Source organism: Orcinus orca, chromosome 2 (assembly GCF_937001465.1).
Source record: "Orcinus orca chromosome 2, mOrcOrc1.1, whole genome shotgun sequence".
Taxonomy (NCBI): Eukaryota; Metazoa; Chordata; class Mammalia; order Artiodactyla; family Delphinidae; genus Orcinus; species Orcinus orca.
Window position 1 is genome coordinate 163,699,169 of NC_064560.1, and position 26,288 is coordinate 163,725,456.

The 26,288-nt window shown below is 38.8% G+C and overlaps 1 protein-coding gene across 4 annotated transcripts in view; it reads right to left on the reverse strand.

Moving 5' to 3' along the window:
* Positions 1-26,288, reverse strand: part of PPP2R5E (protein phosphatase 2 regulatory subunit B'epsilon) — a 157,025-nt gene that overhangs the window by 89,145 nt on the left and 41,592 nt on the right. The window lies entirely within an intron of this gene.

The following is a 26,288-nucleotide window of genomic DNA, read 5'->3' on the forward strand; positions in this document are numbered from 1 at the left end:
AATTCTCTTTCTCAGTTTATTTAAAGCTAACAGTGAAAATTTCTGGTTTTCAAGCAAAGGCAGGTCCCTGGCAACACCTACAGCAGTGAAAGCATTCCTTCTTTGCCTTGGCTATAAATATGTGAATGTAGAATTGGCTGCTTTTAGAACTCTTCGAAGTCTATTAGGAAGATCGAAAAACACTTTGCTGATTATTAGCATACACCTTTTTTTTTTTAGGGTCAAAACATGTCTCATAGAACTACTACACCAATAAAAAAAGTATCAAAAGAAGGAAACCAAGGTGTATTAATTAAACAACAAACCATAAAGCAGATAAGGCCACTACTGATATTTCAAGGTAAAAAAGAATGATGACAATGTTAACGAACATTTACTATTGCAAAGCATTGTGCTAAGCTCCTGACACACATTATCCCTTTTAATCCTCAGAAGACCTTATGAGTGGCCACTATTAATATCCCAGTTTTTCAGATGAAAAAGAAGAGGCCCAGACGGCTAAGTCGCTTACCCAACATCACCCACTACTAAGGACCGCAGCTAGAATCTGAACCCAGGTAGTCTTACTCCAGTGCCCTCACCAATAACAATAATGATGATGATGATGGTGATGACTGTGATAAATAGTAGCAGCTAACAACCACCACCACCACTGGAGCAATGGGTAAATTGTCATGGCTGGTTATTTGTTTAAGAAAAGATGTAATCTGAAACTAAAGGAAAATTTGGTTGACTTTTCTGCCAAGTATTTACACGTTGTAAAACTTAAACAGCACAAAATTAGCCTTAAATGAGTGAACAATAGTAGGTGGGTAAATTAAAGTTTTAAATAATAATCATACATTAATGATTCCTCCCAGCTTGGACAATCAACATGTATTATTATTCTTTCATGGATCTCTCCAGTTATCCTTTCCCAAAAGCTGACAAACATGTACACTCCAGTTTATAAGCAAAACCCAAAGACCACTAACACAGAATAGTGGCCTCAGCGTCAAAATCACAGGATTCAGAGCTTTCACATTGTTTTGACACTATGTTCTAATCAGAATAAATAGGAAACACACACATGCACACACACATACCCATTTCTAATAAATATTTCTGTTTCCAACCTTTCATAATTCTCCCTCATGCTTTACCTTCTAATGCCAAGGTGGTCATTGAAACTTGTCAGGACAAGAAAAATAAAACATTTAAAAATTGATCAATGCCTAGGGGCTTCCCTGGTGGCGCAGTGATTAAGAATCTGCCTGCCAATGCAGCGGACACGGGTTCGAGCCCTGGCCCGGGAAGATCCCACATGCCGCGGAGCAACTAAGCCTGTGCGCCACAACTACTGAGTCTGAGCTCTAGAGCCCGCGAGCAACAACTACTGAGCCCACATGCCACAACTACTGAAGCCCGTGCGCCTAGAGCTTGTGCTCCGCTCTAGCACACCTAGAGCCCGTGCTCCGCAACAAGAGAAGCCACCGCAATGAGAAGGCTGCACACTGCAGCAAAGAGCAGCCCCCGCTCACCGCAACTAGAGAAAGCCCGCGCAGAGCAACAAAGACACAACGCAGCCAAAAATAAATTTAAAAAAAAATAAAGTTCTTAAAAATGCTGTGAATTCAGAACACAATGATAAAAAAATTTATTAAAAAAAACCCCTCAGATAACCACAATTTGTCTTCTCTCCCACATTTGGCTTTTAAGATAAGGAGTAAATCATAAAATCATAATCTGATTAAAAAGTAATTAATAGAAAAAACTTCTGGGATGTGCCCAAGAGTCAGCACTGTTAAAGCCCAATTTTCAGCCAGGTTCAAAAGTATAAGCAACAAAAATCTTCAAAAAGACTACTTTCACTTGTGCCATGATTATAAGGTAAGAAATAAATTAATGGGATTATAGATTTTTCAGCAAGCACTTATCCTTCAGTTGACCCTCCCCCACCAAAAAAAAGAAAAAACTGCAATTAAAGAACACATTATTTTCAAGTATTCAGCTAATTGACCCGCCCCCACGCAAACCCCTTCACAAGGGATTACTTCTGCAAGGGATAAAAATGGCCTATCTACTTTCCATTTGTTTTGAGGATTAACATCAGGGGGAATCAGTTCAGAATGAGATGAACCTCAGCTATTTTAACAGTATGATATGAGGTTTAAAAACAAGTTAGATATATATCACATTAACATCAATTAAGCCCATGTCTGCTATTTCACAACTTATAGCTGACACCAAAGGTATCATTAAACTTTTTTTAAAAAAAGATTTAAAGCACAGAAAAGAGTCAATGCAATGTTGCAATGCCAGCTTAGAGATGCTATTTCTGAACCTCAGCTGAGAGTTTTAAACATGAGACCTTAAGCTCCCGAGAGTGACAGAGGACTGCGTGAGTACAGTGGAATGGCCTCTAATCCCAAGAGTAATAAAGAGTGTATATGTACAATTAAAGTCATAATCTGGGCAATAAAATCCAGTGATGGCATGTAGTACACCGCACTAATTATGGAATGTGCCTATGATTCATACAAACTAACAGAAATTAAATATAAATGTAAAGCCCATATATAAGGTTTGAGGAAATCCAAAATTCAGATTTGAAATACCATACTAAGAAAAATGAAATCCATTTTGAAACCTTATTTCTTATTATGTATAAAAACAGTACTGTCAAGTATAAAACAACAGAGAGACAGGAACTTACATGTACGTACCCATGTATTATGTACATACGTATGCATAATAATGAGTGCATGACTCCAAAATGGAAACTTAGAGAAAAGTAGTACCGAAATTTTGTAAAAGACAAAGAATGTATCTGGAAAGCTTAACACCTCCAGAGCAGAGAAGCATTTTAAAACACTAAATAGTAAGATATGATAGGAGTTAGAACCAGAATATTTATGACATAAGTCCCTTCTTTGCTATTGACTTCCTGGCCACAAATATCTGTCACCAAAGGTAGGAAGAGTCATTGAAACCTGAAGATAAGCATGCTAATGAGGCAATTCTAAGCACAAAGCACAAGCCTCTTTACTGAATCTAGATGTAATTCAGCATTCTACACCCAATGTGGTACCCCAGGGCTTAGCTAAACATGCCACTGGGTAGTACAAACATTTTCTCTTCAGTTATGCTAAAAATGACTTTTAGGAAACATATTCTACAACTGTATCTTCCACTTACGGAGCCAGACCAAATATGCAAAATAAGATCTGGCGTTAATAAGAGTAATAAAATTAACACTAAGCAGGGCACCTAAGTCTACTATCTCAAAAGTTTGTCAGTTGTAATTCTGGAGGAACATCACAGAAATGTTTACAATGCCAAATTAAGTTGATTTCTTTCAGCACAATTTCTTTCACAATTAAAAATTGGAAACTTGAAAAAAATATAAACTCATTCTCCATTCTTCCAAATGGCTGAGATTATTCTTCAGGTCCCACACTTTGAAGTCAGGGGCCTGGGTTCTAACCAGGCTCCACGGTGTACCAGCTTGGCAATTTGGGGAGTAGGATGGCAGTTAAGACAATGGGCTACAAAATCAGACTGCCAGAATGCTGGATTCCAAGCCTGGCTTTGCCACTTCCTAGGTGGAAAACCAGAGGTGAGACTGAGTGCATTCGTTTCCTCAGGTAAATGAGGGCATAAGAGTAGTACCTACCTCATATGATTGACTTAAGGATTAAGTGATTGAATAAAAATAAAAACACATAGAACAATGTCTGGAACACTTTAGGTGCTTAATAAACTTTAGCTGCTACATTGTTGTTGTTAAAAAGCACTGCTGGGCTTCCCTGGTGGCGCAGTGGTTGAGAGTCCGCCTGCCGATGCAGGGGACACAGGTTCGTGCCCCGGTCCGGGAGGATCCCACATGCCGCGAAGCGGCTGGGCCCGTGAGCCATGGCCGCTGAGCCTGCGCGTCCGGAGCCTGTGCTCCGCAACGGAAGAGGCCACAACAGTGAGAGGCCCGCGTACCGCAAAAAAAAAAAAAAAAAGCACTGCTGAGACTATCCTTTGCAAAATGAATCTAAGAAGAGTAGCTCTGTCACAGTGACAGCTCAAACATTTCATAATACATAAAATGTTTCACACAATGCCTGGCACATGGAAAATGTTCCACATATGTCAGCTTTCTAAAAAATACCTAACAACTGAACAACATAAACTGATGACACACGTAGGGTTTCTTTCCTCCCCTTTTGTGTGTGTGTGTCCAATTGTGTAAGCCATATTTGAAGAAAATAATATTGAGCTTTTGACCTACTAATAGCCAGTGAGATTACTTCGAAATAAAATTGTAATTTGATTAGAGGAAAGGTGAAGATGCTGAATCAATTCAATACGTGAAATGATTCCGCCGTCAGGACATGCATCAGCAATGTGTCAAAATCCTGAAGGGTGAAGAGAGTCAGCATTTGGATGAATGAATGATGGCCTAACAGAGCACTGGGAACAGAAAAGCAAGAATTTATGAGAAGTACAACAAACTGGAGGAGCACTGCCAAGACCAGGACCCACCAGGTTCTCACACATTCTCAAAGATCCCTTCAGATACAATCAGGTTTATGCAAAGTTCGCAAAGGAAAGAAAAATAAAGTGTTTCACAGCTTTGTCCTTCAAGCCTAAATTTTAAAATAATATTAGTATTCACAGATGTTAATACTTATAAATTTTAGCTAAAAGTAATAACAGTAATTTACACTTAAAGCGTTCTTTACAATAACATATTTATAACAAACATTACTGACCTCCCACTAAAATAACATCAAGTACTGAACCACTTCAAAGTATTTTGTAAACCTTTTTTCTTTTCCACACACTCTGTTATTTAAAGATCTAAGGTGTTAGTTAAAATTCTGCAAACTTTTTATAGCCTCCTACAAGGCTTCAGGCTAAGTCTGGAAGGAATATGATAGGTAGTTTCAGGCTTCCTAGAACAAGTATTCACTTAGAATCTACTATGTTTAACTTAATAATCAATCATTCATTCATTCATTCCACAAATATTTACAGAACACTTTTTACATGCCAGGCACTAGTTTAGACCTTAAGTACACATTTCTGAGCAAGATCAAACAAGATTCTAGCCTTCATGAAGCTTACAGACCGAAAAGGAAGAAAACCTAATTAAACGGTCATATACATAAATATAAAACAGGCTGCACTATGAAGAAAAGGTACAAGATACTATAAGAGCATATACTGCAGAGAATAAAAAAAGAAGTGGTGCTTGTCCTCAAAAAAATTCAGTCTGGTGGGAAGCAAGAATAACATATATAAATAAGAGCAAAAAATATAAGAAAAATGCAATGAAGTACCTAAATGTCATGGACTAAAAGACAGGAAAGTAAAAGCATTTAGCGAGGACCTAAAATATTCCAGCCAGGGTCCTTCCACGTATTCTCTCATTGAGGCCTTGCAAAAATCCTGAAAGGTAGGCATTAATATTCCCATTTTACAGGTAAGAAAACTGAGGCTGCAAGATATTCAGTTTTATTAGTATGGGCCAATAACCGTGGTGTAGAAGCAGTTTCATTATACAGAACCGGAAGGTATGATAACTTTACATCAAAATGGAATCCTTCTTTGACATTAATTTGGACAGATATATGTGGCAACAGGAATGTGGAGACCAGAGCAATGAATCTGTCCTCCTCATCCTCTACTTCCCTTTTTACAGCCCACCTCCAATCCTCCAAGGCACACGGTATTTTCACAATCACACCCTGCGCTCATGACCTTTCCACACTTACAAATATCTGCCTTGTCCTCTGAAAATATGGTTGATTACCCTGAATGCTAAAGGGCTAATGGGTTTACCCCCACAAAGAAACATATTTATACTATTGCAAAGACTTCATAAACAATAACAAAATGGCTTCATCCAATGGTCTAATTTGAATAATGGAAATTTCAAACAAAATGGGCAAGTTACTTGGAGCCCCTCCAGCGACATCTGTATTACTTTCACGTCATCATAAGGCAAGCCTTATCAAAAGATCTTGGGCAGGAATAAAAGAACACATCTTGATAAAAAGAGAAAATATCTTTCTTTTCTTCCAGTTTTATTGAGATATAATTGACATACAGCCTGCACATGTCTAAGGTGTACAGCATAATGATTTGATTTACACACATCATGAAGTGATCATCATAATAAGTTTAGTGAACATCCATCATCTAATATAGATACAAAGTTAAAGAAATAGAAAAAATATTTATTTTCTTGTGATGAGAACTCTTAGGATTTACTCTCTTAACAACTATCACATATAACACACAGCAGGGCTAATTATATTTATCATGTTGTACATGACATCCCTAGTACTTATTTACCTTATAACTGGAAGTTTGTACCTTTCGGCTGCCTTTACCCAATTCCCCCTTCCCTCACCCTCACTCACCTCAGCCTTAAAAAGATGAAATATATATTCTGAAGTTTAAAAAATTTACATTGGGGCTTCCCTGGTGGCGCAGTGGTTGAGAGTCCGCCTGCCGATGCAGGGGACACGGGTTCGTGCCCCGGTGCAGGAAAATCCCACATGCCGCGGAGCGGCTGGGCCCGTGAGCCATGGCCGCGGAGCCTGCGCATCCGGAGCCTGTGCTCCGCAACGGAGAGGCCGCAACAGTGAGAGATCCACGTACCGCAAAAAAAAAAAAAAAAAAAATTTTACATTGTTCGTTCATACCATTAGTGCACACTGAGTTCACAAAGTTAACCAAGCAATAGCTTCTGAGCCATTGCCCTTCCCTGAAGTCCAAAGTCTTGAGAGTTACCAAGCACTGCATGCAAACGACAATGTCTCTTTGAAAGGGTAAAGTGCAGCAAGCTCAGCAGAGCTTGAATGACATTGAATGACCTTTATCCAGAGCTCAGAAATTCTCATACTACCTAAATTGGAAAAAAAAAAAAAAATTTTGCACCAGATTCTCTGTGGGAATAGAAAGCACATGCTAAAATGTGTATGTTTCCAACTTCCAATAAAACCAGATGCTTTATCTATATAGATTGTTCATGGACCCAGATGGGCCAGGAGAACCTCATTCACACAACTCTCATTAGAGTATTTTTCAAAATCCATCCTCTGCTGAAAATACCATGATCTCCTACAGACAATCTGCCCTTTTAGGATCTGCAACACTATAAACAATGTCAAAATATATTAGTTCATGAATGAATAAATCAAAATAAACAAGAGCCACCAAGGACAGATCAGGTATGAAAAAAAAGAAACACATTTTCAAGAGCCATTTCCTGTCTCACAATAAATAGTTCTTTCTGAAAACCTTGAATGAGTCACCCTTTCCCAGCCATATCATGTATACATAATAATAGTAAGAACTCAGTAAGCACTTACTCTGAGACAGTCACTATTCTAAGCAGTTTACATGTATTAACTCATGTAATCCTTTCTACAATATTGTGCAGGAGGCATTATTATCCTTATTTGACATACAGGAAATTTGAGTCCCAGAGAGATTTAGTAACTTGCTCTCGGTCACACAGCTGGAAAGGAGCCCTGCTGAGCCTCAGACTCAGGCAATGGCACCTGTACACTGTATCACCTCTGCTATAGAGTAACATGAGTTGGCTTATCAATAACCACTTTTGCTTTTTCATCTCATACCTACGACATACACTAGAGGGACTATCTGAAAAGGTTAATCCTCTTAATAGATTCTTTAATATAGACTGAGGCAGGCATGAGCTCAGTGATCTATCTCCACTTTGACCAAACAAAATGCAAGTACCAGGGGTTATACAGATTCTCTAGCTGGCTTGTTATTTCTGTTAATATTTAAAGGACCTCTTTATGTTGGTGTTAAGTCTTTCAAATGATGATTACAAGTCTTCTCTGGCCTTCCAACATTCTCCTTTGCACCTAAGCTGCCTTACCTTAAAGAGTTCAACATTCTTTCTGTTTGGCTTTAATTTACTTTTCAGGGAAATGTAATGACACAGAGGTTTAGCTGTTGCATTTTGTTCTGGAACACTTGACATTTGTTGATCCTTCATATGTTTTGACAAGATGAGTCAAACTGAGTGTTCAACCCTTTGTTATCACTGGCAGGGCCTAAGGTCAAGAAGACATCCAGCAGGTAGATGGCAATGCGACTTAAGGGAAGCACGAATAGGACAAGGAATAAACAAAGGAAAGGTAAGAAGACATTTTAGGCAAGAAGAACATGGAGGTTCAGAGTGAGCACACTGGGGCTTCCCTGGTTGCACAGTGGTTAAGAATCCGCCTGCCAATGCAGGGGACACGGGTTCGAGCCCTGGTCCAGGAAGATCCCACATGCCTCAGAGCAACTAAGCCCGTGCACCACAACTACTGAGCCTGCGCTCTAGAGCCCGTGAGCCACAGCTACTGAGCCCTCATGTCACAACTTCTGAAGCCCGCGTGCCTAGAGCCCATGCTCTGCAACAAAAGAAGCCACTGCAATGAAAAGCCCGCGCACCGCAAGGAAGAGTAGCCCCCACTCGCTGCAACTAGAGAAAGCCAGCGTGCAGCAGCAAAGACCCAACACAGCCAAAATAAATAAATAAATAATTTTTTTTTTTTAAAGAAAAGAGTGAGCACATTATATGGGAAATATGAGAAGATATGCAAGACTGACTGGATAGAGGGGATAGTTGATTGGGAAGAGTAGGAAACCAGAGTGAAGAGTTAGAACAGACCTGGCCTCAAAGGATAATAATCTACATGATAATCTGGGTTTCATGCAGCTGACAACAGAGATCTGTTGGGCAGAAGCAAACACGATAAGTGTTTTAGAGAGGTTTGGACAGAGGCAATTAAATTAGCTAAAACTCTGTCACCAAAACCAAGCATGAAGAGTTATGACAGCCTACACTACACTGATGGCAATGGAGGAATGGAAGAAAAGGAAGTCTGAGATACGTTTAAAAGACAAGAACAAAGGGATTTTTTTTTTTTTTTGGTCATACTAGATATAATGAAAAGGAAAGACAGTCAAAGATTACTAATGTTTCCAGGTTGAGAGAATGATGATACTGCTGATAAAAATGGAATCATCAGAGAGGGTTTATAAAGGAAGCTCATGTATTTCAGTGTTGGGGACAATGGAGTGTGAGGTTAACTCCAGGGCATGCAAGGGACGAGAAATTCATGACAGCATTGGAAACATGGGGCTAAACTAGAGAATAGAGATTCCAGAATTTTCCCATAAAGGTGAAAGTTAGAGAAACAGATCAGCTCAATGACAAAGCAAATGGAGAATTAAGAACAGAAGGTTAAAAATAGAACCATAAAGTGGCTAGAAACAAGATAAAGAAAACTCAACAACGAGGCAGAAAGCTCAGTGTGGGCATGGGACAGAGGACCAAGAAGATGAAGTGTCAACCAAAAACAGTAAGTAGAGCTTCTAATCCACATCCAATGCTAACAGTGTATGACAGACATACAAGTGGAAAAAACTTCCTCTGTAGTCTTAAAGAAATTCTCCTGATGCTAATGAAACAAACAAAACAAGTTCCCAAAGAGGTCTGAGAGATACCCAATGAAATCAAAGACTTGGGAGACTGGGACAGGGCTAGTTGTAATTTGGCTTTGATGTGTTTTTTATCAAATTAAGAGAAGAAACAAGAGGGAAACGAGACAAGATGAAAGAGGAAAAAAATCAAGTCCATTCAAGCTCTTAGACACTCAGGAGTTTTAACCTACATGCTTTTGATTTCAATATTAAATTTTAATTAGTAATGTCAAAAAAATTGCACGAAAAAAGCCAAGGTGAAGAGAGAAGAGCAAAAGGTAAAGGTAAGGACCTTGGATTTAATTCCAGATGCAGTGAAAACCCATGGTAATGTTAAAGCCTGAGGGAGAGACATAGCATACGATTTCTACTTTTAAAAAGATTACTGTGGTCACTATGAGTTGAATGAATGGAAAAGGGGCAAGAGAAGAAGTAGGAAAACCAATTAGACCACTGGTATATAAAAGGCTACCACTATGAGTCGCTATAATGACTGGAGACAAAATGGACAAATTAGAGATATATATTGGACATGGCATCAGAAGTACTTGCTGATAGTAACCGTTCTGGGGGGAGGGTATGAAGGTGACTTGAACGTGAGAAACAGAGAGGAATCAAAGATGACTATTGGTTGTCTGCTTGGAATAGCTGGGTGAACAGAGGAGTCGTTAGTAAAAAAGAAATAGTTTAGTGGGGGAAATCAAGTGTTCCACTGAGACTGCGTTATGTTAGAGATGTTTAGGAGACACATACCTGAAGATGTCCAGTCAGTAACTGTATATACAAGACCAAAGTTTGAAGTAAAGTCAGAGCTGGAGATAGAAATGTGGAAGCCAACAGTACATAAATGGTCTTAAAGCCAATGGCATAGATGATATCACCTATGGTTAGAGTGCAGAAAGTGAAGTACAAGGAGCCCTGAAAAATATAACACATACAAGTGGAGTAGAGAAGGAAGAACCAGCAAAGAAAATGAGAAAAAACAGAGAGAGGTAGGAAGAAAATGTGAGGAGTGTCACAGAAGCCAAAGAAGAGTATGTTTCCCCAAGGAGAATGTGGACAAGTGTCAGGTGTTGCGGATAGACATGTGTTCATCAGGATTTGGAGGTGGCCTTGACAAGAAATTTCAATAAAGCAACAATAAAGGCAGAACCACACAACAGCAAGAACTTATGGAATCTTACCCTATGGCCCCACTGTAAACATAATTGTTTTTTCTTCTGTTTTCAGCTTCTATTCCTGCCTTCAACTGCTCTGTGCCAAGTTCAAACTTAGGGGTTCTGATTGGTACAACACGTCACTCTCATCTGTTGGGTAGAGACTTTGGGTAGGATTACTGCCTGGGTCAAAGGCCTGCCTATCCACTGGATGGTCTTGGGTCAGGTGGCCACTGATTCAATCATCTGAGACCAGACCACAAGGTTCTACACGACATCCTTTAGAAGAGGGTGGATATAATGGGTATTCTAAGTCTTGGCCTGTCTCTAATATACTTTACTCAAATTTAAAACAATGATCAATGAATATTTTTACTGATGAAGGTCTAAGAAAGTTTATATATTATAAGCAGTTTACTTTTTCTTAACTTGGGATAAGCATCCAGGTGTTCAAGATATCATTGTTTTTAGATCTTATCATAAGTTTATAAAAATGATTTACATTCTTTTACCTTGGATAATACATTGAAGACAGTGATCATTTTAAGTGGAAAAACTATGACAGCAAAGAAAAACTACTTATGAATATGGAGTGAAATTATCTAATACTTTTTTAATCATTAAAGAAAAAGTATGTACACGTGTTTTTAAAACTTTTACGATAAAATGTTATAAAGTGCAAGAAAAAGTTTTTAATAGCATGCATTCATTCCTTATTTTTAAAAGGAAAAATAAAAAGTTTCCAACCAAAAACATTTGGGCCCTATAATTTCATCCCACAGGAAAGCTAAGCTAAAATGAAGGAAAAAAAGAAAAAAAAAATCTAAAGAGAAGTTTACAGTGGAAACTCTGACAAATGCTTAACTATAGTGTCATGAACAGCACTGCTATCATGTACTTATGTCTGTCTATATAGCCAGACACAGATGCATACATCCTTCATTTCAATTAGTGGTCAAAAAAATAGAGGATCATGATACTTGCAGCTTACACTTCTCACTGATGAACCTAAACAAAAACTTAAAACCATAAACACAAGCTGGAGCCAGAACACTCTTCAAACAATGCCTTTGCATTTGAAAGTAGAGCTGACATTAATTTACATTTGTATAGTACTCAAAAGATTTTCAAGGCATCCTTAAAATATATTACTTCATTTAGTGATCCTAACAAATCTGTGAGTTAGCCTGGCTAGGTTTGATACTAATTTTGCAATTGAGGAACCTGAGTTGCACCAAAGATGCACAATTTGCTCAAAATTATACACATAGGAGGTAACAGGGACCATATTCAAATCTATGTCTTGTAGGCTTCAAGAGGTCCACTTCTCCCTATACCAAAGTTTACATTAATATAGCCTTTAATTAAAGGGTTTCAAATCCCTGCTGGAATTGGTTCAAATATCACATAAAATACTGTGACTTCTAAAACAGACTCAACTATTCACCCAAGTAATAATATTAACCAGGCTTTGATTATCAGTTCTGAGGCATTAGATGCCCTCCTATACTGGTATATTACCAGAAAGCCAATTTTGACAGTTCATTCATTATGCTATTATTTTTCCTAATGAACTCATTATAAGACTGCTGGTGGTCACTGTGTTTCCATCCTTTCTTAGAAGTTCCACTGATTTCAAACCAATTAACAATCAGTAGTCATAATCTATAAATTACTCATTCATGACATTCAGGCATAAGATCATATCAATGTATTTAACACAAACTTAACTAAGAGACCAATAGTAGCTGAAAATTAAAGAATGAGGTGAATCATTTAGATTATAAAGTATTAGAGGGTCTGTTTTGTGACTTATACATACACCAAAAAAAAAAAAAAATCAAATAGATCTCTACTTGTTAAAATGCTTATTTACAAGTATCAAATCATTTTTTTAATTTTAATAGGACATTTTATTTAACCCAATATATCTAAATATTATCATTCACCATGTAATCAATATAAAAATATTAATGAGATATTTTGCATTCTTTTTTCATATTAAGTCTTCAAAATCCAGTGTGCATTTTATACTTCCCAGCACATCTCAATTTGTATTAGCCTCATTTCAAGTGCTCAATAGTACCATGCATGCAGTGGCTACCATAATAGACAGAGCATATCTAAAGGAATCAAGGAAGGCTCCAGGCAAAATTAGCAGGTGCCAGAACTTTGTCCTTAATGCTCCTCTTCTCCCTTTCTCCACTGAGACACCTTCCTGCTTCCCCTTTCAGGACCCCAGTGTTTTGCTATTCACACTCTGGCTCTAGGAAAATAAGAGAGCACAGGGCATGGAAAATACATTATGATTCAAACAGCCCTAGATTTGCAACCTGAAATGCCATTTTACCAGTATCAAATCTTCTCCCTACTTCTCATTTAATTTAATGGCTGTTCTCAGGAGTATCCTTTATGAAGTCCACAATATCGACTAAATATGTATGGATCGTAGCCATGATCCAGCATCTGCATCATTTCCTAAGAAACAAAAAATCTCATTTAGAAATTAAGACAGCATGTAAAACTACTAGTGCTTCACATCTGCCTCAGCCAAACTCGACACACCACCTAAAAGCAAATATGCAATGCAATAATATTAAATAAGATGAATAACTACTATTTACTGAGCACTTGATACATTCCAGGAACTGTCAATCTGCTTTAACAGTAACAAAAAAATAATAGCAGCTAACATTTACTGAGCCTTTAAAGAGAGCCAAGCAATGTTCTCTGTGGTTTACAGAAATGACCTCCTTACACCACACTTTACAAACGGAGAAACTAAGATCCCCAGAGACTAAGCATTTTGCCCAAGGTCACACTGGCAGTCAGGGAGAAACCCATCACCAGAGCCTCTGTTCCTTCTTCATCGTGTGCAGGTGAAATGGGCTAATTTAAGTAAAGTGCTCAGAGCAATGTCTGGCACATGATAAACACTCCATAAATGCTAATAATTGTTACCAATATTACTCAATTTTCATAACAATCAAGTAAAATAAAAACAGTAGAAGAAAAGAATAAGGAAACTGGGAAGAGAGAAGGAAATAGATCCATAGATAACACCTCCAGGTGAAACAAGTCAAAGCTTTCAGAAAGAATGGCCAAGTTCAATGATGACTGTCCAAAGGTTTATCTCTTTGTAATAAAATGTGTTTTTCTTTCATTTTACTGATTTATTTATGTAAAAAAAAAAGAATGCAGTGATAGAAAAAGGAAATGGAAAGGGGAGAAGAAGGAATAAGGAAAATGAGGGAAAGAGAAGTTAGGTACATTATCTGTAAAAATTAACTGCCAAATAAATGCAAATCCTCACTTTAAGGCAGGCGCTTTCAAAGAAAGTATAAGTATAGAATAGCTATAAGGTTAAGTCTCTAATCTATCCACTACTGGATCCTACAGAAAAAGTACCTAATTAATGTGTATAATAGAGTTAAAAGCCCAAAAATCTACATGAGAGAAACAATGAATTCCAACTGGTACTGCTCATAAGCAAAACATGGGCAAATGAATCAATCTGATTTAGCTTTGAGATCCTTCCAATACTCACTTGAGGCTGCTTTCCCACCTCAAATGTGGAAATTATAACAAAAAAAAGACATAGCTCAATTTCATTTAATACGTGGTTCATTTAATACTTGGTCATCTGTTGAAACAATAATAAGGAAACCAAAGAAGGGAAAATCAAATAAAGATTTTTATGATGTGGACACCTACCCTGTATAATTGAACACTGAGACTACTGTTTTCAACTGCTAAACATCAAATGACAACTTCTGGTCTTCAGCAACCTAATATCCAACATCCAACCCTTTTTAAAAAAAAAAAAAAAAAAGTATAAGGAAATTGAAACCCAGAGCGGTTAAGTCTCACAAAAAAGCCAAACAGTCCAGTGGAAAGCAAGTGCATACTGGAATAAGACATACTTGGAGTAGAATCCTGGTTCCCTCACTGACTAACTATCCAACGGGAGAATTATATCACTCTCCCAGCAAGCTGTGATGAGAAATAAAGAAAACAGAATGTACAACATTTAGCAAGTAATAGGCACTCATAAGTGGTAGCTATTGGTTTTAATGTTACTCCAATCTCCTTGCAGGTGGCTCAGAAGATGACAGTTATCATTGTTATCATTATGAATACAACCTTCTAGGGGGAGAGGACTGTATCTGCCTTAGACAGTTGGTATTGTACAGGGCCTGGCATAGAGTAGCCATTAAATACTGGAGGCAGGGAGAAAAGAAAGATTACACAAATAATGAACAGAAGAATTGATATTAATACAGTTTTTCAAAATTCCTTCTAGAAGGCACTTATACCATATGTACAGTAACAATATGTACCATTTCATTGTTTTTTTCAAAATCAACTTAGGGAATTGCAACACCATGTATTTTTAAATGAAGTAGAACAGAAACAACATAATAAGTGCATCTAACATAGTAAGTATAAGTTCTACTTCATTTAACTTTTATATTGGTTACATGTACACTGTTGCATTAATTGGGGGGGATGTGCATATACTGCGGTCAAACTGTAAAATGAATTCTTTACTGCAGGTAGCACAAAATCAGAAAAACACCATCTTAGATTTTCTAGGATAGTTCCACTTTTATGTGATCTTGTATTTTTCAGTAAAGGTGAAATGAAGTATATTAACTAAATGGGATCTGAGTTCTATACATATGTGTATCAAAAATCATGAAGAAAAATTAAATCTTTGCCAGACCCTAAGCTCCAACTATTGGTTTTGAAAATAAAAACATGGTACCTACATGAAACCTAGAACTTGAAACATACATCCAAAACTACACCAAGGAAGTCACCCTACAAAACTCAGCTGACACTAAAATCATACGACTTAGCAGTTCTAAACCACAGTAACTTTTCTGTCCCATCCAAAACACAAAAAGTACTTTACTATAAACTCAAGATAATTTCTGAGCATTATTATTCTTTTGTGAGATACCACAAAATCATCATATGAGATGCCTGAGATTCTCTATAGCGAGGCTAAAGTATCAAAGCAAATTGTACTGTGGGCAAAGCTCTCTACTGAGCTTTCTAAAAAGAAAACTCAGGGAACTTCCCTGGTGGTCCAGTGGTTAAGACTCTGTGCTTCCAATGCAGGGTGTTTGGGTTCGATCCCTGGTTGAGGAACTAGGATCCCACATGCCGTGTGGTGTGGCCAAAAAGAAAAAAAAAAGAAAATTCAGAGTCTAAATCTATATATCACAAAAGCCAGAGTTTTGTTGTAACTTGTGCCATATGATACCTAACTAGGCAAAAAAAAAAATGCATTAAATGCTTAAATATTAAATGCTTAATATTTATCCTCTATTAAGTTAAAAAGCATAAAAGTAACACATTTAACTAGAGAGCCAGGAAACTCTTGGGTGACAACGACCAAGCTGGCTAACACAGCATACTCTGAGTACAACTAGTCTAGGGTATGGAGCATACAACACTGTGAATCCATGAGAAGCTGACTCTATCCCTGATTTACCATGATAGCACACTAAATCACTTACCTTCTCTAGATCCCAATCTCCTTCTGGCTAAAGAAAACATTAAGAACAGTATCTATCTCCAGTCTGTTATTCCCATACTTCACAACAAAGACAAAAACACAGAGACACACACTCTGAGCTCTTTAGGAGATTAATTTCTCTCTAAAGTCAACTTGTCAGGTACTATTCAGGTGACAGCTCCATCTGTCTGGCCCCGAACATTCTCTTCTGTTCACTTAACACCTCACTAAATGAACTGACCCATTTGATTGCCCACACTTAGGAATAAAGACCTGAACAAAACGTAACTTAAGTAATTGGTACATAGAGGTAAGACAAGGCTACATGTTTAACTCAAGCTATATAGCACCTAACACCATACTGACAGCAAATTAAGAATCTTTTTGACAAATTTTAACTAAAAAAAATTGTCTATAAGGATTAAAGACCCTGAAAAAAAACTCTCCCTGAGCCATCAAGCTCTGTTCCAATTAGTGAAATGAAAGTGGTATGGAGGGAACAATACATACGATCAAATATTGTTATGTTGAATTATATAAAACTATCATTTTTATAAGTCAAAAGTGGTCCTAGGCCTATATGAAACATAGGCAATTTCATTTGGTTCAACCTAAGAGAATGCCTTACTTTGTTAACAGCACTAAGGCTAATGGTATTAGTAGCATCAAAGGAGAGTGGTCTCACACCAGAATACACATGCTTTGTCTTGTTTTACTTTTTGTTTTGTATTAAAATATATTCAAAAGGAAAAACAATATAATAAACCCCCATGTACCCATCATCCAACTTCTTTCTGACATTCTCTAAATGTCAATATTTATAATATCCTGGAAATTACACACTATGTAATTATCTAAACATACAAGATAAACGTCAGAATCAATTCAAAAATTCAATGTTCTACAAAATTCTATCAGGTTTATATAACTAAAAATGTTTGAAAACTGTTGCCATGGGGTATGTGTGATTTTGGACTCTATATAGAGGGTATTCTGAATGCATGAGTTTTGGTGAAATATTTTCTTAGTTGTTGAGTTTTGGCTTATATAAGAAACGGGGGTAAATATAAATTGGCACGAAACACATCTCACCAGCTAGGACATCTGAAACTAATAAGAGAGTAAGCCAGCTTTTTACAAAAGAGCAAATTTACTTGAATGCATAAAAATCCTAGAAAGTATTTAATTATAGTTACTTCTACGTACCAGACAAGGGCACAGGCATACATCTCCTGACAAGTATAACAGAATAAACTATTCATCAACAGTTTAACGTATCCAATGCCTGTTGTGAGCTGGGCCCCGACATATTTCCTTCAACACATATTTCTTGAGTATTTTCTGTGTATCAGACACTGCTCTATGCACTGATGATACGGCAGTGAACAAAAGAGATGAAGAGCCCCGCCCTGGTGGGGTTTATGTTCTAGCAGCGGGCACAGATACTATTATAAATAAGAACATTAGCTAGTATGTTAAAAGGGGATAAGTGCAATAAGAAAAAGAAAAAGAAAGCAAGGAAAGAGGAATGGGGAGGGCGGCGTGGTTACAGTTTCAAGTAGGGTGAGCTCACAGACTTGTGGCCAAGACAGACATTTACCTAATTATGACGTCAATGTGATAGATACTACATGAGATTTGATCAAGGCTCAGAGGGAAGGAGGAGGAGGCACTTAATTCTGCCTCCCAGAGGAGGAACATCTGAGCCAATTTTTTTTTTGTTTTTTTTTTTTGTTTTTTTGGCGGTACACGGGCCTCTCACTGTTGTGGCCTCTCCCGTTGCGGAGCACAGGCTCCGGACGCGCAGGCTCAGCGGCCATGGCTCACGGGCCCAGCCGCTCCGCGCGGCATGTGGGATCCTCCCGGACCGGGGCACAAACCCGCGTCCCCTGCATCGGCAGGCGGACTCCCAACCACTGCACCACCAGGGAAGCCCCTGAGCCAGTTTTTGAGAGAGCAAGAGAAGGTGGCCAGAAGCACAAGAGGACAACAGGCTCCCCTTGCCCAGAGAACAGCATGTGCCACGGCCCAGGGAGAAGCAACAGCCCAGAGCGCTGGGAGCAGGCGGCCTCCCGGGACGAAGCCTAGTGTACATGATGGCGAAGAGGCAGCCCAGAGAGGCAGGCAGGGGTCAGAGCAGGGGAGTTCCATCTTCTGGGGCAGGGGGGCTTTCAACCACCGAGCTGTGCTACAGAAAGCTCATAGAGGCAGCTCTGAAACGTAGCTTCACATGGGACCAGGCAAGAAATGAAAGAGCAGAGGCAGGATGGGGAAAGGAGAGGACAGGACAGACTCAAACATCTACTGAGCAGCTAGAAGTAGAAGCGTCGGAGCCCAAATAGATGCAGTGAGGCCCACAATGGAGATGAAGGTGCCACTTCCTAAAATGGGGAAACTCAGAAGAGACCCTAGAGAGATTTGGGGCATGCTCAATGTGAGGTACCCGTGAAAGGGACCACAGAGTAGCTAGAAATGCAGATCTGGATTAGGGAAAATTCTAGCCTGGGAGGGGCAGCTGAAGGCATCAGAATGGATCTCTCTCTCTCTCTTTCTCCGCCCCCCTCCCTCTCCCCCTCCCTCCCTTCCTTTCCCTCCCTCTCCCCCTCCCCCTCCCTCTCCCTCTCTCTCTCTCTCTCTCTCTCTCACACACACACACACACACACACACACACACACGATTATATCAATTATAAAGACAGCACCAACGACTTCTAATCATTTCCTTTTTCAGAAAGAAGTAGCCTGCAACAACACTACTCTTAACATTTTTTTCATTTGTCCTAAGCACACACTGTCTCAAACACCCACAATTAGCCCAAAGCAAAAAGCAACTTCTTAAGAATGAGGCAAAAGCAGAAACTAACACACCATTGTAAAGCAATTATACCCCAATAAAGATGTTAAAAAAAAAAAAAAAAAAGAAAGTTAAAGGACAAAAAAAAAAAAAAAAAAAAAAAAGAATGAGGCATACTCAAAAGATCAGGAAAGCCAGACACAACAAGGTTCTAAATCTAGGCCAAGTATATTTGCTGAGTCCTTCAGAGTATTCTCAGGCTAGTCAAAGACACAAGAAGTTTAAAAACACTACCAGGGCACAGTGAAGTTCAACTTTTATGGCCTAATACTTCAATAATTTACAATGAAAACAGATAAGCCAACAAATTCTTTTAAATTTGCAGGAGACCAAGGAAGCAAAGCAGAGCTGCCCGCAGCAAACTGGGCAGCTTTGCTCATCTCTCCTCAGAGGGAGCACTCCTGACAACACTCCTGTAGGAAGGGACAATGGAACCCCACCTCTTATTTTAAAAACTACTTTTCAGCGCTTCAAGAGAAGGGGGGAAAAATCTTTCTCTTAAAGCCATTATTATATCCAAACTCAACCATTCTCGTCTTTAAATAGCCTTTTCACAGGCTTTGTTTTCACAAAAGTAAATGTTCTGTCCAAAAGAAGAATCAATTCCTTTTGTAGGGTTTTGGCCTGCTCTCTCTCTGACTCACAGAAGAGCTGGTACTGCTACGGTATTCAAGTAAAAACATACTTCTTAGGACTTCCCTGGTGGCGCAGTGGTTGGGAGTCCGCCTGCTGATGCAGGGGATGCGGGTTCGTGCCCCGGTCCAGGAGGATCCCCTATGCCGCGAAGCGGCTGGGCCCGTGGGCCGTGGCCGCTGGGCCTGCGTGTCCGGAGCCTGTGCTCTGCAACGGGAGAAGCCACAGCGGTGAGGGGCCCGCGTACCACAAGAAAAAAAAAAACATACTTTTTACACACATTGTTCAACAAGAGGAACTATGAAATGTGAAGGCTCTCTTCCATGTTTCTCTTACCTTTTTTTATTTTTTTAAGGTAGGAATACAAAGGCTACAGTTGTTTCCATTTTTAGTAACATATAACTTGTAATTAATTTGCAATCTGTGTGTATACTGACAAACTTTTGTGGTGGAGAATCCTCCCAAAGGCATTTCCTCTAAAAAATGTGTCATCTTGGGCTTCCCTGGTGGCGCAGTGGTTGAGAGGCCGCCTGCCGATGCAGAGAACACGGGTTCGTGGCGCGGTCCGGGAGGGTCCCGCGTGCCGCGGAGCGGCTGGGCCCGTGGGCCGTGGCCGCTGGGCCTGCGCGTCCGGAGCCTGTGCTCCGCAACGGGAGAGGCTGCAGTGGTGAGAGGCCCGCGTACCACAAGGAAAGAAAAAAATTTTTTAAATGTGTGCACTTTACATTTAGTACTAGCTACGCTCCGCACCCGCTCTTTTTACTTCTCTCCTCTCCTCCTCACCTTTCTCCCCCTCATCCTCTCCTAACTTCCGACTCCTCCAATGTCTTTCTCACACACACACACACATTCTTTAACATTTTCACCATGAAGCAATTTTCTTTCCATGATGCTTGTAAGTGGAAACATTTGCAGAAATGAGAGGTTCTCTAACAAATCCAAAAGACACACTCTTTTCCGCGTTTCCCTCTCTCCTCTCTCTCTCTCAAACAGAAAGATCTATTATGTATATATGCCAGTACTTTACATTTTGCCAACATTATTTTGAGATGTACATACTAAGTTACACACTGTAAATTCTCATCACAAACTGTTTACCAACACCATCATTTGGGATATAACAGAGTAGAAAACTGGAAAAATCATGAGATCTACCATGCTCCACCATTTCCTTCCCCTCCCATTTTCTTTCCTATCCCTCCTCTGCTTTCCCGCCTCCTCCTTCCCCATCATCCCATATAAACTCCAAGCCCCATTCAAATTGTCACCTGTGTTTCAGTTAAAAGACCCCCAGCAAGTCTTCACTCTCCCTGTTCTGGCCCCTTCCCCCTCCAGGCTCTATCTCCATGCATCCTCAAATGTCACTTTCACAATGTTCTGTCATGAAGCCATTCCTGGTGATTCCCTCAACCTGATGTGATCTTTCCCCTCCTTTGAACTTCAGGGCCCCCTTGCTTGTACCTCTCTTACTGCACTCAACTAGATTACAGGACAAAATAATATCTGCCCTCTTGGAATTATATTTAATTATATTTGTACCCTGTAGCCCCTATGAGACTAACACATAACATGAATAGAGCTAAGCTGTCTGAAACCCATGTGTTTCTGTACCAAATAATTTATTTTAGATACAGCTACTCATAAAGCTGCACGGGTACCCCGACTCTTTGAGAAGCAAGTTATTCATTCAGAAAAGTAATACAAAACCTGTATCCTAAGTATTTTAACACATTGCCTCAGTTTCCATAATGCCACCAACTAAATATATGATTTGAAAGTGAAAATAAATATTAGCTCAAGTTGTTATGAAATTTTAAAATAAGAGAAAAGTGATATATTCCACAAGGAAATCAGACTTGGAATTAAAATAATTAAACAATTAAAACCATTTATCCTGCCTCTCTCAAATGTTTGGTCTTTCTCCAGAGCAACAGATGATTTTCTTTTTCAGCTTAGTCATTTGAAGAAGAAAAGGGGCTTGAAAATGGTTAAAAATCAGAAGGGGGACTTCCCTGGTGGCGCAGTGGTAAAGAATCCACCTACCAATGCAGGGGACACGGGTTCAAGCCCTGGTCCGGAAAGATCCTACAGGCCACAAAGCAACTAAGCCCGTGCACCACAACTACTGAGCCTGAGCTCTAGAGCCCGCAAGCGACAACTACTGAGCCCGTGTGCCACAACTACTGAAGCCCGCGCACCTAGAGCCCGTGTTCCACAACGAGAAACCACCGTAATGAGAAGCCCACGCACCGCAACCAAGAGTAGCCCCTGCTCGCCACAACTAGAGAAAGCCCGCTCACAGCAACGAAGACCCAACACAGCCATAAATAAATAAACAAACTTTAAAAAATTAATTAATTAATTTGAAAAAAAGCAGAAGGGAAGCACAGTGGTTAAATGTGGATAAGTGGACAGGGTCGGTGCCAAGGATATAGGCGTTTAGAAATCAATCGAGTGGTTTCTGAAAAGCATTTCAGAGACTACTATATGAACCTGGGAGGACTATGTTTTGAGGGTCTTAACAAATTTGTAATTTTAATCCTTTCTACTTCACCAGTTGGTCATTCAGCTTTCAAAACTCTTTAAACTCAGTAATAAACTCAACTGTATACTCTCTCTATATTTACTATCCCAAAGAACCCTTCCTGTTATTTCTAAAACTCAACAACACTTAATTTCAGGGTTCCATCCTCACACTTGTCAGCTCAACACAATCATTTTTTCTTAATTCTTCTCTCAGATTCAGTCAAAATATTCTTTTCTCAGATTATTCCAAATACTGCTTTATTATAGTACTCAAGGTTTTCTTAATAATTTCCTCTTATTTATTTACCTTTTACATGGTCCCAACTACTTCCGTATATTCTCCCATGTCTCCAAAACATTAAATGGTGTTAAATGAGATACTAAACAAAAAAGTACTTTTAAATTTATACAATACTATGTACATACTCACTTTTTTTCTATTATTTGTCCTCATTTTTGTCCTTCATTCCTCCTTTCTACCCCCATCTCAACCATCACCACTACTACTTAGGACAATGTTTTCCAAATTCTTCAGAGCTAAAGGACACTGCATGACACTTAGGAGGCACTTAATAAACATTCATTCAGTGTATGACTTCAGAAGGAGTTCTCAAGACTCTCTTCAGGCTACATATTCCTTCTAAAGAAACTAATCAACTTAATTTCTGGTTTTACAGGTGAAGAAATAAAGACTCAAAGACGTTAACTGACTTGCCCCAAATGATATAGATGATTAACAACAAAACCAGGATTAGAACCAGGTCTTCAAACCTCCTCACTTTTGTGTACTACTGGTGGTTTTGGTTTTTTGTTTTTGTGCTTCTCTTCCCTTCTAGGTTTTTTTCCCCTTTTTTGGGGGGGTGTGTGTTTCTGATTATAAAAATAGAACAAGCTCACTGTAGAGTATTCGGAAAGTAAAAGATGAGCATAAAATATTGTTGATTCACTTTTAAAGGGCCACTGCCTTTCACATACCCTTATCCAGGACAAATTATATGTCTCAAAACTCAGAGTTCATTTACAGAAGTGTAAGTTTAAGTCCAACTGAGTCCTATCTTCAATTTGTAAAGTCTTAATAAAGGCAGAATCCATTTTCTTCTTTATGGATTTGTACTACAGTACCACACTCAATGCTGGTTACCAAATACCAAAATTCTTAATCTTAATTATCAACAAGTTCCTGAGGACACTGAGGTTTAGGATGTTTCTATCACAGTACATTAAAATTTAATTCAAGTAGAAGTCATTTTTTCCTTAGATGATGCTTTTCTCAGCTTTACAACTGGTTTTAAAGACTACCCGTCACAGGAAAACTGCACAGCCGCAAACACAGCGAAATCCAGGCCAATTTATGCCATCAACTACAATGCTGAAACATGACAGACACATTTGGAGTATCCTAAACAAGAGTGGTTACGTTTTTTTTCTTAAATTATATGTGTTAGTATATGACTGCCTTTGTCTGAATGCCCTGTAACTAATAAGTAATAAAAATTCTTACAGAGTTGAAACAGATCAACTAAAACTGTGCTGTCCAGGGGATGGAAAAAATGGCGAGATGTTGGTCAAAGAGAACAAACTTCCAGCTATAAGATGAATAAGTTCCTGGAGGCCTAATATATGTAATATAGTGACTATAGTTAATAATAATGTATGCCTGAAATTTTCTAAAAGAATAGATCTCAAGTGTTCTCATCTCTCTCTCTCTCTCTCTCTCTCTCTCTCTCTCTCTCTCTCACACACACACACACACACACACACACACACACACACATACACACAAAACCAGTAACTATGTGAGGTGATGAATATGTTAATTAGCCTGACTGGTAATTTCACAATGCACACATGTATCGAAATAGCACATTGTACACTTTAATTATGCATATAACTTTTATTTGTCAATCATACTTCAGTTTAAAAAAAAAAAACTGTTCAGTCCAATACGGTAGCCCACATGTAGCTATTGAGCATTTGAAATATGACTAGTCCTAAGTGAGGTGTGCTATAAATATAAAATACACATGAGATTTCAAAGACTGAGTATGAAGAAAGAAATAACTCATTTTTATAACAGCTACATATTAAAATGATAATATTTTAGATAACGAGTTAAAGAAAACATTATTAAAATTGATTTCACCTGTTTCTTTTTCCTTTTTTTAAAATCTGGCTACTAGAAAATTTTAAATTATGTATGTGGCTCACTTTGAGGTTTGCATCCTATTTTGAGGGGGGAAGCACTTAACTAACTGCAGCAAAAGAAAAAGAGACAAATTGATACAACAAAAAACAAAGGGGAAAACTTTCCCCATTCCCTTGGACCTGGAATAGCCCAGAACCTTTCTACTCTGTGGTCACAAAAGAAACCCAACCATTCTCTGTTCTTCAGTAACCTGACTTACAGCTTACTACCTCTGAACAAGAATTGCAGGCAAACCTTAAATAAACAGCACACTGAATTTTTACACCTTGATAGACACTTCATACACTTAGTCTAAACCTAAACTGTCAGGGAAAAGGAAGAAAGAAGAGTATACCTTATTTCCCAATGGGAGAGCTTCCTTCTTATTCAAAAGGAAATGTACTTCATGAGAATCTCTACCCTAAGCAACTGTTCTTTCCTGTTGAGGACCCCAAAATTCCTATCTGTTTTTCTCTTACGTGATGGTTAATAATGTAAGAAATGTGGCCAAGTATAAAGGTGCCCTTTAGAAAGACTTCCACTAAACAAGCAGTATTCCATGTTGTTACGACTCTGAGGCCTCTCGTGAAGATTTTTTAAAGGGTCACAACAGGTTTAAATTAACCCCACAGAAAGAATCTGGCATTTTAAAAGGATCTGATGACTCAAAACATTCTTTTGGACTCTCCCAGCCTCTTCACTGGAAATGTCCTCAGGACAGTCATACCAGTTAGTTTTCTTTTATGCTAGCCCAAGTCAAGTACAAACTTGAAATGTCAGATAAAGATAATTACTTTAGGCTCTCCTTGTTCACCAGGTGTTTTGTTTTTGTTTGTTGGGAGGTTTTTGTTTGGTTGGGTTTTTGGGTTTTGTTCTTTTGTTTGGGGAAGGGGAGTATTTGTTTTACTTCTCCATTTGAGTGGAAAATAATAGCAAAATAATAATAGCCAATTCCAAGGCAGAAATTACCAGAGTCCTCACTAGAACTCAGAAGTCGACTCTTTATACCAGGCTTTATGTTGTCAAGCTCTACTTAACTCTGCCTGTCGCTACGTCTGAGCAAAACATGAAGAAGCTAGAAATTCTAACAAAGTCCCCAAAGGTAGCTAAGGGTAGCCATAGAGTCACCCGCCAGCCAGTCACTCTAAGTAAGGAATCCTGACATATTAAAGATAGACCTGGCATGAAGCTGCAAGAAGTGGGGGTACAGTTTAAGAAAAGGAATCAAATAGTTGTTAAGGCTAAACATCCTAACTTCTTTGTGTAAAGCTGGGTTTCTCAATCTCACACTATTGGTATTTGGGGCCAGAGAATTCTTTATTGAGGGCGATGTTCTGTGAATTGTAGGACACTTAGCAGCATCCGTGGCCTCTCTCCCCACTAGATACCAGTAGTAGTCTCCTTCCCACACACCCCCACCACGAGCTGTGACAACCAAATAGGTCTCCAGACATTGTCAAACGTCCCCTGGGAGACAAAAAATGCCCCTGGCCAAGAATCACTGGTAGAGAGCAAAAGCACCTGGAAAAAGCTGCAGTAGCCGCCATATCAAAGGCAGCTTTCTCTGCACGTAGGGTTTTAAGTTGTACTCAAACAGCTGGTCTCGTGTACCTCGTAAGAAATACTTCTGACGAAGTTTCAGATATGACCAAACATGAAGGATAACAATTTAATGAAGTACTCTAGGGATCGGAACCAGCCGAGCTTCACATGACACAAGGTTCTTCAACTACAGTGTAAGTGAAGCTTCCTGCCTCAGTAACTAATTTAGTTTGTAAACATTTTTCTTTATTAGATTAACCAACAATAATTATTCAGAAGACATGATGTTCCAACACCTAAACTCAGATTGTTATTTTTTTTACTATAGTTTTAAATAAAAATAAGGTACCATGGACTTCCCTGGTGGTGCTGTGG